Genomic DNA, 13,494 nt, shown 5'->3' on the forward strand with positions numbered 1-13,494 from the left:
TTTTGGGGCAGGTCTCTAACAAGACTCCTCTGTCCCGATTCTTAATTGTGTTTGTCTCACATTTATTGTACCTTCTTATTCTACCTATGGTTGTTGGCAATAGTAATATATAATGTGCAAATGTGTGAAAGAATGTGTGAGGCAGACAAAAATGTCCTGTAGCTATTGTTGTTATGGAGGGAGCGGAGGACTAGTGCTTAGGAGCATCAACTCTGGAGTCATTGTTCTACTGAAGGTGTTAGAGCACTGACTGCATCTCACTAGAGCCCCAGTCTATGGCACTTGGGAGTTCCCATCCTCCAGATCTTGAGATGCTGACTTCTATTGTTCAGGACCTCTTCAGGGATTTGTATAGCAAGACTCATGGACTAAGACAACGTTGTCTTACAGTTTATAACTATTCTACGTGTTTCCTAGAAATGCATCAGATATTTTTTGAAGGAGAGAGGATCAAGCTTTCTAAAAGCTATATGAAGCCTTCTTGCTCTGGGAGCAGGTAAGCCACACCGAGAAGAAAAGCCACCTTAGAATCCGCTTTCAGAGGATCCTGGGTACCACTGACATTGTGAGCTCACAACACTGAATTCCCATTCCAGAGGAGTAAATAGTGCTCTTATGAATTACTTTCAAATATTGGGAAGGAAATGTATTTGTCTCCATCCAAAATGCAATGGAAATGGAGTGATTATAGAAATACTAGAAATATAGAGCTGGAAAATTATTTTGACTTTTTGTTGTCTTGTTTTAATAGAATCCTGGATGGGTAGTTTGAGGGCAGTGTGTGTAATACATGCAGATCAAGGCTAAACTCTCTACTGGATGACATTGCCTCTTGGAACTTAGCAGCCAGCCTTCTCTAGACCCCAGCTGATTAGTCTATGCCCTGAGGCGACTTGATCTTTGTGAAACTGTCCCAGCTGTTAGCATCCCTCGCTGATGTCATTTCTGTGTGAATGTCTTATTATGGTGGGGAATCTTTATCAATTATCTGCTTCTGTCCATGTGATGGGAGAGTTATTATAGGATCATTTCATGGGCTGATAAAGGGAGTTGCTTTGTCCCAACTGACAATAGTTCTTAACTTTCTTAACATCATGCATCACTGCTTCTGAAAACAGTCATAATATATGATTAAAAATAGAATTACGTGATTAGAGAACTCTGATTGCTCCTCTGGATTCATGCTGCAAATTCTGCTACTAGCTCAGTAGTTTTTGTCTTTTGTGGGTTTTTTTTTTCTTCTTTCTCCTAAAAGATGAAGGTAGCTCAGATACTACATGACACTCTTTATGGCATTTTAGCTAATCTTAGTGCTACTCAAGGATCAGCTGTGTGAATTCCAACTACATGATTGGTTGTTATTGTTTCCAAAGCCTATAGTTTTTAACTAAATTATTCTGTTGTTCCTGATACACAAAGTGGCCCAGCTTTGACATCTCATCAAGAAGTCTAGGAGCTTAGGAGAACAAGGGAGATTGCAAAACCAGAATATATTTGACATCTAGTCTTCTATCCTTAACATTCTGATGGATTTCCCCTGGACACTGTGAAACTGTGTGGTCTCAATTTAAAATGAGTTTAAGATAATTCCTACAGAAGAATAGACTTACACCGTTCTGCATCTTCCTGCTGCTGTTTGCCACGGAAAGGTGTGTCTCCAGGAGGCAAACAATTCTACAGTGTTCTGGTTTGGAAGCACAGGCAGGAGGCTAAATAATACATATGTGCCTGTGCTCAAGGTAAGAAACTGAGTTTATGGTGGCTGTATTCACTGTCAGCAGCAAGAAGTAGCCTAGCACTCTGGTCACGTTAGGGTGCCTAAATCCATCTGAGGTTCTTCCTGGAGGGACATACAAGGATCCGTGCAGCTTCATTCCATTTCTAGATCATTTATAACTACATCCTGGGATCCTGGGCATGATCTGGACAGCAGCTTTTTTTAGCTGGGAGAAGGAGCATGTCTGTACAGGTGCTAAGCCTCACCTTTGTGCCTGCTCCCTTCTGAGAAGTCATTTCCCAAGGTCTTCTTGGTAGGAAAAAGATGGCCTTCCTCTCCACCCTCATTACTGTTAATGAAGGACGGACTCATAGAAAGGTTTGTTTGTGAGATTAGATCTCTAATCTTTTTGTCCCCACCCCACTTCAAACCTAAGTGCTGTACTTGACATTCTTCCAGATCACTGCTGGCACTCCTGTGGATTGTATGTTTTATGGTGCTCTGTTCTGTTCTAAAAGGATCTTTGTGGGGCTGGAGAGATGGGTTAGCTGTTAAGAGGACCTGAGTTCAGTTCCCAGCACCCACATCGGGCAGCTCACAACTGTCTGTAACTCCGGCTCCAGGGGCTCTGACACTTTCTTCTGGTCTCTGCAGACGTCTGCACCCATATGCACATACCTACACACCAGTACAGATCAGTTAAAAATACCATTTTAAAAAGGATCCTTGTTGTATGTTCTCTTGAAAAGAAAATGTTAATGAGTCACCCACTTGGCTGATTTCCTTGTAGGTATGACTAGCAAAATGTCATCCTAATGGAGTCCAAACAGAAGGCGTTGTTTGGCTAGGGGCTCATTTCTCTTGAGTCTGATGTGGTCTGCTGACCTCTCAGCTAAGGGCTATCAAGCTGTGCGGGCACCGTGACTTCCACATCTAGGATCCAGACACCACTTAGCAACCAGCCTGGCTACCAATGAGAAGAGAGATTTTCTGTACTAGGTGTTTGGTGCCTGAGTTGGGGTAGGGTTTTTTGTTTGTTTGTTTGTTTGTTTGTTTTGTTTTTTCTACTCAAGCATGTAAGGAAATGAATGGAATATTATGACTTCAAAAGCCAAGTAGGAGGCCCCTAGGAAATCATCTTGTCCTGTACTTGAGCCCATCCCCCAGACCAGCTCATTCTATTTCTTAAATAGTTTTTGATTTCCCTTGCTGTTTTCAGGGTCAAGGCAGTGGACACATCTCATCTGAATGCCTGCAGTGGCCTGTCCACTGATATCACCTTACAGTCCCTGCTCTCCCATTGTGCAGCCAGTGGGGTCACATCACATTGCTTATTTGGTCCTATTTCTGTACTGCCTAATGCCTCTCAAGTGGTGCCCGGTCTAGTCAAGACCATGCAAGACCCATTTTCTACCTGACCCCAGCCTCTGTGTCCAGACTGAGTTCTTATGCTGCTTGTCATCACTCTCCCGACATAGCCAACTCTGTATGCTCCCTCCCGCTTCAGGACCTTCTGCCTACTTTCTGGAATGTTCTCTCCTTATTAGCTCCGTGTCACTTCCTTGCAAAACTTTTCCTCGTACTCTGGAAACCTCCAGGCACTGTTTAGCTACCACAGTCCCGGGCACTTTCACTCTGTTACATACTACCCTCCTCAGACTGTGAGTCTATGAGGGCGTGGACTTGTCTGCTCTGTTCACATTGTCTTCTCAGCCTCAGGACTGTGCCTAGCTGGAGCTGTAAGTGGAAGAAGAGAATTGTACCTGGCTTACGTGCTGAGTGTGGATGTGAACAAATGCACTCAAATGATCAGAGATTTCATTATGGCTCATATGGCGAGAAAGTTGTGTAACACATTTTTAACAGTTTTCTGCATAAGTTATAAAATCATTGCTCTGGACTCACAGGAGAAGGTATTGATGTATGATGACTTGGGCCTGATAGGCTGTTGCTCTTTTAAGAGTACTGAATGCAAGTCCTCTGTAGCTAATCTTTCCTGCCTCTGGGTGCCTCTCCTTCAGACACACATGCTTGCCACTTGTTCCAGATCCTACTTAAATGTCATTTTATTAGAGAAGCATTCCCCGACTGTCTCAATGACAGTAACAGCACCCAATCTTCTATTTGTTTTCGAGCTTACCGTGCCTTTTTTCTGGTAGTACTCATTGCCATCTGCCATTCATTCATACAGTCATTCATTCTTCATCCCACTCCCTGCTAGACTGTATTTAAGGATAAGGATTCTGTTTGGTGAGTTCTCTGACCTTTGTACCAAGAACAATGTTAAACATCTGGGGGACACTGAAAGTGGTTTCCAGATGTGTGGATGAGCGTGGTGAAGAAAATGCAGTATTTTATGTCTATTTCTTTAAGAAAAAGGAGGGAGAAAAGCCCATTTTTCACTCTTTGACCTCTGCTTGCAATTTACTACGATTGCTGTGTGTTTGTTTGTTTGTTTGTTTGATAGAGCGTTCCCTGGGGTTTTCTTTCCTTGCCGAGCACCTTGGTGGTTGGAGTGGGAGTGAGGGCCAAGTTCCCACACTTCTAGATTGTGTTCTTATTAAAAGTCTTGAGCCTTCTTTAGAACTCATGACTTGGGCTGGGAGGGAGATGGCTCAGTCAATACAGTGCTTGTTGTGCAAGCACGAGGATGGAGCTTGAACACAAGTCGCCAGCACGCACATGAAAGCCCAGACATGGTGTGCGTGCTCAGAACCCCAGTGCTGGTGGGCAAAGACAGGCGGATCGTGGGGTCTTGCTGGAGCAGGCAGCTTCAGGTGCTGTGAGAAACTTCACCCCAAAAGACAAACAAACAAACACAAAGGCAGAGGAGCAGCAAGGGAACATGCTTTGGTTTTCACATGCTCCCATTCAGTGGGTGAGTGTACACACCATACACACACACACACACACACACACACACACACACACACACACACGCTCCCATTCAGTGGGTGAGTGTACACAACACACACACACACACACACACACACACACACATGCTCCCATTCAATGGGTGAGTGTACACACCATATACACACACACACACACACACACACACACACACGCGCGCGCGCACACGCACACACGCACTAAATAAATTTTTATAGAAACCCTTGGCTTTTTGATTCTGCTGCTTCTGGAACTTTCTCATATACCCATGGTTCAGCAATGACCACCCACTCTTTGGTGTGGCAAAAGTTAAATGTACACTCACATAAAACCCAAAAACCAAACAAGTTTTGGGGTGTTTTTATCCCAAATAGCGATTTGTCCTTCATTAAGTGCCAGCCGAGCTTGCTGTTGCGTTCGGTTCCTCTCCAGGAGATGTGATATCCAGAGGCAAAGGCTGGTGGTCACAAGCCAGAACACGGCAGAGCTCATTAGTGTGTGGAAAATGGGAGCTGGGCTCTGGCCAGACTGCCAAACAAAGAGAGGCAAGAGCTTGTTCCCCAACTGACGAGCTGATGAGTGAGGTAAGAATGGAAATCATTTGGGTGAGTGAAAGGGGGAAGAAATCAAATGGAACCACTATACAATTAAGACATATCTCCAGCCCCGTGAGGGCTGATACATATCAGCTGAACCGTGGAAATCACTGTCCGCTCCAGCCCTGAGAGGAATTTATTACCTCCTAAAAGAGGATGAAAAGTCAGATTCAGGGACAGTGTGGATAATGTTGGAGCCTGGGTCACTCAGTGTGCTGTGTGCACAAATGAATTTTCATTCTCTGTGACTCCTGAGTTGCTTGGTCATCTGCGAGCATGTTGTAAATCAGAGTTCAGGATTTTTATTTTGAATAAAAATAGCATAGCATAGAATAGACTAGAAGAAACAGCGCCCATACTCTTGACAAGGTGACGGTCCTGAACAAGCTCAGCAAGTTTACCGTAATTAAATGAGGATGGTTTCAGGAGGAGGAATCCATTCGGAAAAATGAGAGTTTCTTAAGGCTCACGTGAGAAAAGTTAATTTAAGGAAATTGCACTTATGTGGGATAAACAATGATTATCTTTGTGGGATCACATATTGAGTCCATGTTCACGAGATTTGCCCTGTGACTCTTTCAATTCTGAGCTGTGCAAAATGCATAGTGAGGCCTGATGGGGTAGTACTTAGCCAAAATGAGGCCATCGGTAAGTTCTTTCTTGCCTGAAAGCATTTTCAGCGTCTGAATGGCCATATGTCTCTGTCATAAAATCTGCTGCATTAGGGAAGCAGGAGAATGAACACACACATGTTCACCCTACCGGTTCTGACCACCCAAAACCTCTACATAGCAGTAAGTAGCCTAGAAGGACTGTGAAGAGCACTAGGATGGGGCACAGGGGCTGAGAGGTTCCTAATATGCATGAAGCCCCAGTCAATCTCTAGCAACACAAAACAAATTAAAAAAAATAGAAAGAATACTTGTCTATTAAAACATTTCTGCTGGACTTTAGAGATCAAACCGTCTTTTGGGATGGACTAATAAGTAGAGTTACTCAGAGCATCTCGCATGCACCGCTTCCCAGACATGAAAGTACAAAATAGAAATGGAAACCGTGCTGTGATTGGACAGAGGAGAATGCAGAGAGAGGCAAGGTGCGGGCATCAGAGGGGTTTGTTTTTCTTTTATGAGAGGGAAATCATAGAGAAGATGAGAGCAAAGCAACATTATTTCTGGGAAGAGATACCATTTAAGAGCTGAACTGAGCAGTGGGAAGAAGAAGGAAGCACATTTGAAATGCTCATGTCTTCTCAGATGTGTTGAGAGCTTTCCCTGTAACATTCTTGAGCAGGAGTCTATGGGAAAGGGGCTGCCTTTTTGTTCTTTTCTGGTCTGGAGGGTGAACCCAGAGCCTCATGTATGTTACACCAGTGTTCTACCAGGGAGCCGCACCTCAGCCCATCATGGGCTGACCCTTCGATACTACTGGAACAGGTGAGGCATCTGAACTCACTGGTGCCTTCTTAGGAGCCATCAAACAACTTCTTAACAGCTGATGCAGTTGAAAGACTGTACCAGGACTGAGATCAAACCAAAAGAAAAGGCGTCAGGACACCAGCTGCCACACATACCACACACTCGGGAGAGCAGGAAAAAAGTTAGATGGGATGCTGTAATTGTTGCATGCAAAGCAGGCAGGCTGCTCAACAGGACATCCAGAGTCCATAGAGTCTGCAGAGTGGAGGCTTCCTTCTGAGAGCACATGGACAGGCACCGTGGCAATCCTTGGTACTGCTCGACAGCACCCTGTGTTCTCTTCCTTTGGGCCACATGTGGACATTCCATGTGGGTGGATAGGGCCTTTCAACTAGATGGTGCCTCATTTAATATTGTGAAGTTCCATCAGATGCTTCCTTCACTTGGTGGAGGTGATCAATAAGTAACCTGGGAGATGGTTATTAAACAGCTGTTTAATAAGCATTGGTGTTTGTGTTTTTTAAAATGATAACGTTATCGCATCTGGGCCTTTTGGCTAAGAACAAGTGTGGTATCTGTTCTCAGCTCAAGCCATAAAGATGATTTTCTCTGAGTGGGATGAGTACCCTTGCACTCTGCCAGGACCTTGTCTTGGACTTCTTACATTGTCACATCTCCTCAGTCTGTTCTTGGTGATGGCAGTGACTCCCATGGCCTGGTGTAGATGACCTTCATGTGTTGAGGAATTCTAGCCAGGAATTTTCTGGGCCTTTCCTCGGTAGTGGTAGTTGTATGGTTTTTTCATGATTATACTCGGCTTGAGGGAGGAAGAACATAGAAGTAACATGTTTTATTTTGTTCTATTGAGGTTCAGATTATCAATATGACATCCCTGGGGGATTGACCTGGCTAACATACTGCTTGTCCAGGTCCCTGCTGTGTTTACCTTCATTCTATACAATATTTTTTGAAGGATATTTCTACTCCAGGCCATACCTAAGAGTGGGAGCTGTATTCTCCCACGAGGGCAAAGAATCTACCTAAGTTATATGGGTTTTTAACTTGATCCCTTTTGTTTATTTACTCAGTCATTTATGCAAGCAGCCTGAACTCATAGGCATCCTGTTTTATTCTCTGGGTTATACTCCAAGACTGCATTATCTATCTGTCTGTCTATCTATCTATCTATCTATCTATCTATCTATCTATCTACCTACCTACCTACCTACCTATCTATACATCCTTCCATTCATTCTTTCATTTATTTATTTAGATATTTATTTATCATTTTTTGAGACAGGGTTTCTCTCTGTATCCTTGGCTGTCCTTGAACTAGCTCTGTAGACCAGGCTGGCCTCGAACTCATATATTATTTTATTGTTCAAACTCTTCCAGTTCTAGTTGACTCAGTTACCAGCTAAGTTCTTTTTTCACCAAGCTTCCTTCTGTTCACCTTCCTCTTCTCTCCTTTTTTCTCTCTCCCTCCCTTACTCATTCTCTCTCTCTCTCTCTCTCTCTCTCTCTCTCTCTCTCTCTCTCTCTCTCTCTCTCTCCCCCCCTTCCCTCCCTCCCTCCTTCCTTGACCCTCCTTTCCGTCTTTTCCTCATTTTTCTTTGATTCCTTTCTGCCTCCCTGTGAGGAGCAGGCTTCCTGTTGAGGAGGCAACTGTGGTAAGATTCTAGAGTGGCTTGTTGCAGAATTGAGCCCACACATGGTTCTCAAAACCCAGTTCTTAAAAACACTTTAATCCCAATAGTTGGCTTCCTCTTAGTGAAGACACAGCATTCCTGGATGTGTTGATGTGGAGGTGTGCTAGCTGTAGGTAGGGCGGCTGTGTCTGCTGTGCTCGGGGTCCGGGTTTCCAGCCTCTCTAGCAGCAGTACGCCGGCTGCTGAGGTGTCTTGCTAGGTTCACCAATGATCAGTGGCTGGAGTGTGTAGCTTGGTAGCCAAGTATTTGTGCACAAGGCCCTGGATTTGATTGTTAGCATAGTAACACAAAAAAGGAGGGAAGGAAGAGGAGAGGGAAAAAGAAGGAAAGAAAACATTCTTTACCATTGAGTCCTTCCGCCACTGGACAGCACCCACTGTAAAGATGAAGGTGGGCCGCCATGTGTCATCAGGTGCAGGAGCAGGCCTTGGTATACACCAGGCTTGAACTCGGGGAGGGTTTGGGGAATAGTCACAAGAATCCCACATACCATTGTGGAATTTCTACCTGACCTACACACCACCTGTGCTGTTCTATTTTGTTTTTAATTATGTATATCTTTGGGTGTATGGGTATGTGCAGGTGCCCATAAGGCCTAGGGACTGTGGATGCCCTGGATCTGGGGTTACAGGTGTCTGTGAGCCACCTGAGGTGGGTGCTGGGAGCTGACCTTGGCTCTTCTGCGAGAGCAGTGCATTCTCAGAACGACTGAGCCCATCTCTCAGTCCCCTATTTTACTTTTTAAATTAAAACCACGCCTGATATACAGTGACTTCATTGTATACAATTACTGTTGATTGACTTGATTTATTCTTGAGCAGTTCGTGTGTATATATGGAATTTTCACCCCTTTCCACCCCCATTACTCTGTCTTGTCCCGCTTTTCTCCCACTGAGACCTTTCTTCCCAGCAACTCCTCTCTTGCTTTCATGTCTTTGTGTGTGTGAGCATGTGTGTGTGTGTGTGAGCATGTATGTGTGTGTGGTGTATGTGAGTATGTATGTGTGTGTGAGCATGTGTGTGTGTGAGCATGTGAGTGTATATGTGAGTGTATGTGTGAGCATGTGTATGTGTGAGCGTGTGTGTGTGTGTGTGTGTGTGTGAGCGTGTGTGTGTGTGGTGTATGTGAGTATGTATGTGTGTGTGTGAGCATGTGAGTGTGTGTGAGCATGTGTGTGTGAGCGTGTGTGTGTGAGTGTGTATGTTTGTGTGTGAGCATGTGTGTGTGTCAGCATGTATGTGTGTGTGAGCATGTGAATGTGTGTGATCATGTGAGTGTGTGTGAGCGTGTGAGCATGTATGTGTGTGTAGTGTGTGTGTGAGCTTGTGTGTGTGTGAGCATGTATGTGTGTGTGAGCATGTGAATGTGTGTGTGATCATGTGAGTGTGTGTGTGTGAGCGTGTGAGCATTGTGAGCATGTATGTGTGTGTAGTGTGTGTGTGAGCTTGTGTGTGTGAGTGTATGTGTATGAGCATGTATGTGTGTGTGTGTGAGCATGTGTGTGTGAGTCTCACAGAGTTTTAAATTCTTTAGTGTATTTTTTGTTGGGCTAACAGTTACATTTAAACTATACTAAGTAAACTGTGTTTTTAAATTGACTCTATCCCATTTAGGCTTTTCTTTGTTAAGTATTTTCTAATTGAGACTAAAATCAGTGCAAACTTATTAAAACAGACATATTATCCACCATGCTTACTCAACTGACTTCTCCTGAGAAATGTTTCAAAGGGTCACCTACTCCACGTGGCCTCTCAGTCCCTGGTTAGCGGTGGAACGTTGAGTGGATCTAGGCTGGGGAAGGCTGAATGTCAAGGTCGGCTCAGGATGAAGGAAATCTACATGGTCTACAAAACTCACCGTGGCCCAGCCCATGCTATTCACTGTCTGAGCAAGATCTCGTAGCATGTGACATTTTGGTGACCCCAGACTGTGGAGATGGGTCACTACCCCCTCAAAGAGCTCCCCTCAGAGAACTTTCCTTTTTCCTTTTCTTATAGAAAATACTTACTTTAGTGTTGTGGTGTGTGTGTGTGTGTGTGTGTGTGTGTGTGTGTGTGTGTGCTGATGGCATATGTGTCTGTGCACATTGTATGTGCAGTGCCTGTGGAGGCCAGGAGAGGGCATCACATCCTCTGGAACTGCCAGGAGGATGCTGGGAACTGAATCCAGGTATTCTGTGAAAGCATCAAGTGCTGAACCGTCTTCCCAGCCTCAGTTTCTCTGTTTTCTTAAATATCTTTATGCCAGTGTGAGGAAAAAGACAGAGGGGGAACCTCGTGACCAACGCCTAGAGGGCTAGACGGCATCAACTAGACTGTGGGTTGTTTTCCAGAAGCACGCCGGCTGCTTTGGAACTCACTTGTATACACGGAAAATCAATTTGTACAGGCACGTGTGACGCATCAGCTCCTGTGTTACTGCCAGTGAGGCCTTCGAGGAACGTCCTTAGGGAGCTAACTGGGAGCCTTGTGGGAGAAATGAGTAAGGCCACACTTAAGTGTAATTAGCAAGATGTGATGAAGGGTATTCCAGAAGGCTTCGGTTGTGTGTCATGTGATTGGGAAGCAGGCTATTTCATCCTGTGGGTCTGATCACTAGTTTGAAATAAAACAGGGATACATTAAAATACAAACTGGACATGTCTGATTTATTTAATGGTATTTATTGGCAACCAGAGGCTAGTGTTTCACAACCAAATAGCCGTGAAGCTTGATAGGTATTGACTAGGTGCACTCACATCTGCTGCAGGGTGTGTTTACAACACTACGTTTACTGCCTCTGTAGTGCCATAAAAGTAATATATGCTTCATATGGAAATTTAGGAGTACAAAGACAAATAAATACAGGTGAAACATCTTAATCCCCCCCAATCCAACTCTGAAGATTCCGGCTGTTACTTTTTGCTTTAAAAAATCATTTTGAACAATATTTTATTATTATTTTTAATTATATGTATCTATGTGTGGTTATGTGCACATGAGTACACATGAGTTGTCTGCAGTGACCGGAAGAGGGTACTGGATTCCCTGGAACTGGAGTTATAGGCAGTTTTGAGCCATGTGATGTGAGTGCTGGGAAGTGGACTCAGGTTTTCTGCAAGGGCAGCGAGCACTCTTAACTGCTAAGCTACCTCTTGAGCCATTTTTTAACTTACTTTCTAATGTGTTTTCTCACGGTTTGGATCCTGCTGTATGTATATAGAATATTATAACTTTTAAAGCATTATAGTCATTTTTATGTCATCATGTCATTAGACTATTTTGATGGCAGATTAAAGCCCATTGTGTTTATCTGCTATACTGCACCTGAGCAGTTTCGTGACTTATTCCAGTTTCCTGCTGGAATGATTGGCTTTGAATATAGACCTTGAAGTTTTATTAGGTGTTTTTTTTTTGTTTTGTTTTTTTTTTTTTTGTATAATTGTGTAAGAACATGTCTGCACATAACGAGACAGGGACTAACTAACAGATTCAATGAGGCCGACTAGAAGAGACGGAGAACTGTGTGTGTGCTGGGGTGTGCTGCGGCACACACACTGTGAGTGCTCCTTGGAGGATGGAGGATGTGCTCTGCTGCACATGGTACGTGATCTGAGTGGTAGTCTATGACATCAGGGCATCCAGGGAGCTGTAGCATCTTCCGAAAACATGCCAAGACCAGAAGAAAGGGTATCTCAGTATTCTAGCTAGCAGGAGCACAGCCGTGAGCCAGTCTGGAGCTCAGCTGAAGGACCTCAGTCTTTCTGACCAACAGCCATTATTGAGGCCCTGCAATATATGAGATGCTATTCTGGGAGCTTAGGACATGGCCATATTCTAACAGATGTGGACATTTGTCTTCTTGAGACAGAGTCTAATGAAAATCTTCCATGGATGAGGATTATCTAAAAGAACTTGAGATGTGGTTCTAGATGAACTGGTAGGGAAGAGGCAGAAACCATTGTGGCCCTCTAAGGTGCCAGCAGAAGCTCAGGATTAGGGCCAAGCCTCAGAATGGACCACGGCCAAACAGAGAATTGGCATGACTTACCCAGAGGTGCATCTTCCCGGCCTAGCGGCACACTGCTCCACCTTGGCCTGAAGTCTGGCACCTGGGTGCAGACACTGGTTGTGGGATACTGGAAGAAACAGAAACAGAACTGGAGATGTTCACAATGTGTAGTTAGCTGAGCTCATGTGTGGTATAAAAGCTGTCAACAAAGATTTGTTGAATGAGTGCAACTCTAAAAACAAAGAAAGATGAGCGTTGCCAGGGAAGCATGAGAGAGTAGTAATCGGAGCTGTAGCTGAGTCAGACCTAGGTCAAAATTTTAGTCCTATTTTTTTTATCTTTGTGACAGTTCATATAGAATTTTGAGTTTTACTTTCCTAACCTGAAATCTGGGCTAATAATAGACTACTTCATTATAAGACTTAGTCAACTCTAGTAAACAAGCTATGAAGATAGTAAGCATTCCATCAGTGTTAGTTAAAGAAGAAAGTAATGCTATTTAAATATGTGGGGCTCGGGGTATGCTGTCAACATTTTTCTCGCTCTGTGGTGAAGTCAAGCTTTCCTTTTGATAAATACCATGACTATAGAAAATTGAGGGAATTTATGACTTTGCTAAAGAAGGTGGAATTTCATATTCACCCACTTAGGCATATCAGCTGCCTTCTTATTGGAATGAGACTCCTCTAGAAACCAAGAAAATGGGGAGATTTTCATGTGTCATACCCTAAACAACCACTGTTGGTTGACTGGAAGTCGAAGGTGTAGAGTGGGAGAGTCATGAGATGAATGTATCTTGTTCATTCTCTCAGACCATAGTAATTACAGAAAATAGGTTTATGCAGGGAACCTGATGAACTTAGAGCCTCCACATGGTTCACATTCCACACAAATAGCTCTACCCTTCACTCTGTGGGAGCAGCTTCTCTCCAGTCTGCTCCTGGGAGAAGTGTAGATTCAGGGAACGAAATCTGTTGCTATTTTGGGTTGGCTTATGATCATTGAAGCAGTGTTGATTCCAATGGCATCTTGAATTTCCTCCTTTGGGTAAGTCTGGCTTGCTGAGTTTCAAGAAGCGAATCAAATGGTGAGTGATTCACGTGGGCAGATGAACTTTACCTTCTGTGGCATTCCTGCCTGTATAAATTCAGGAAGCCACTGCCACGATGG

At 44.0% G+C, this 13,494-nt stretch overlaps 1 protein-coding gene and 1 pseudogene across 1 annotated transcript in view; both read left to right on the forward strand.

The window, feature by feature from the left end:
- Tnik (TRAF2 and NCK interacting kinase) overlaps nt 1-13,494 on the forward strand; it is a 414,277-nt gene that overhangs the window by 119,255 nt on the left and 281,528 nt on the right. The gene's annotated exons all lie outside the window — the stretch shown is intronic.
- On the forward strand, nt 7,160-7,300 carry LOC131913985 (U2 spliceosomal RNA; annotated as a pseudogene).

The sequence above is a fragment of the Peromyscus eremicus genome, chromosome 6 (genome assembly GCF_949786415.1).
Source record: "Peromyscus eremicus chromosome 6, PerEre_H2_v1, whole genome shotgun sequence".
Taxonomy (NCBI): domain Eukaryota; kingdom Metazoa; phylum Chordata; class Mammalia; order Rodentia; family Cricetidae; genus Peromyscus; species Peromyscus eremicus.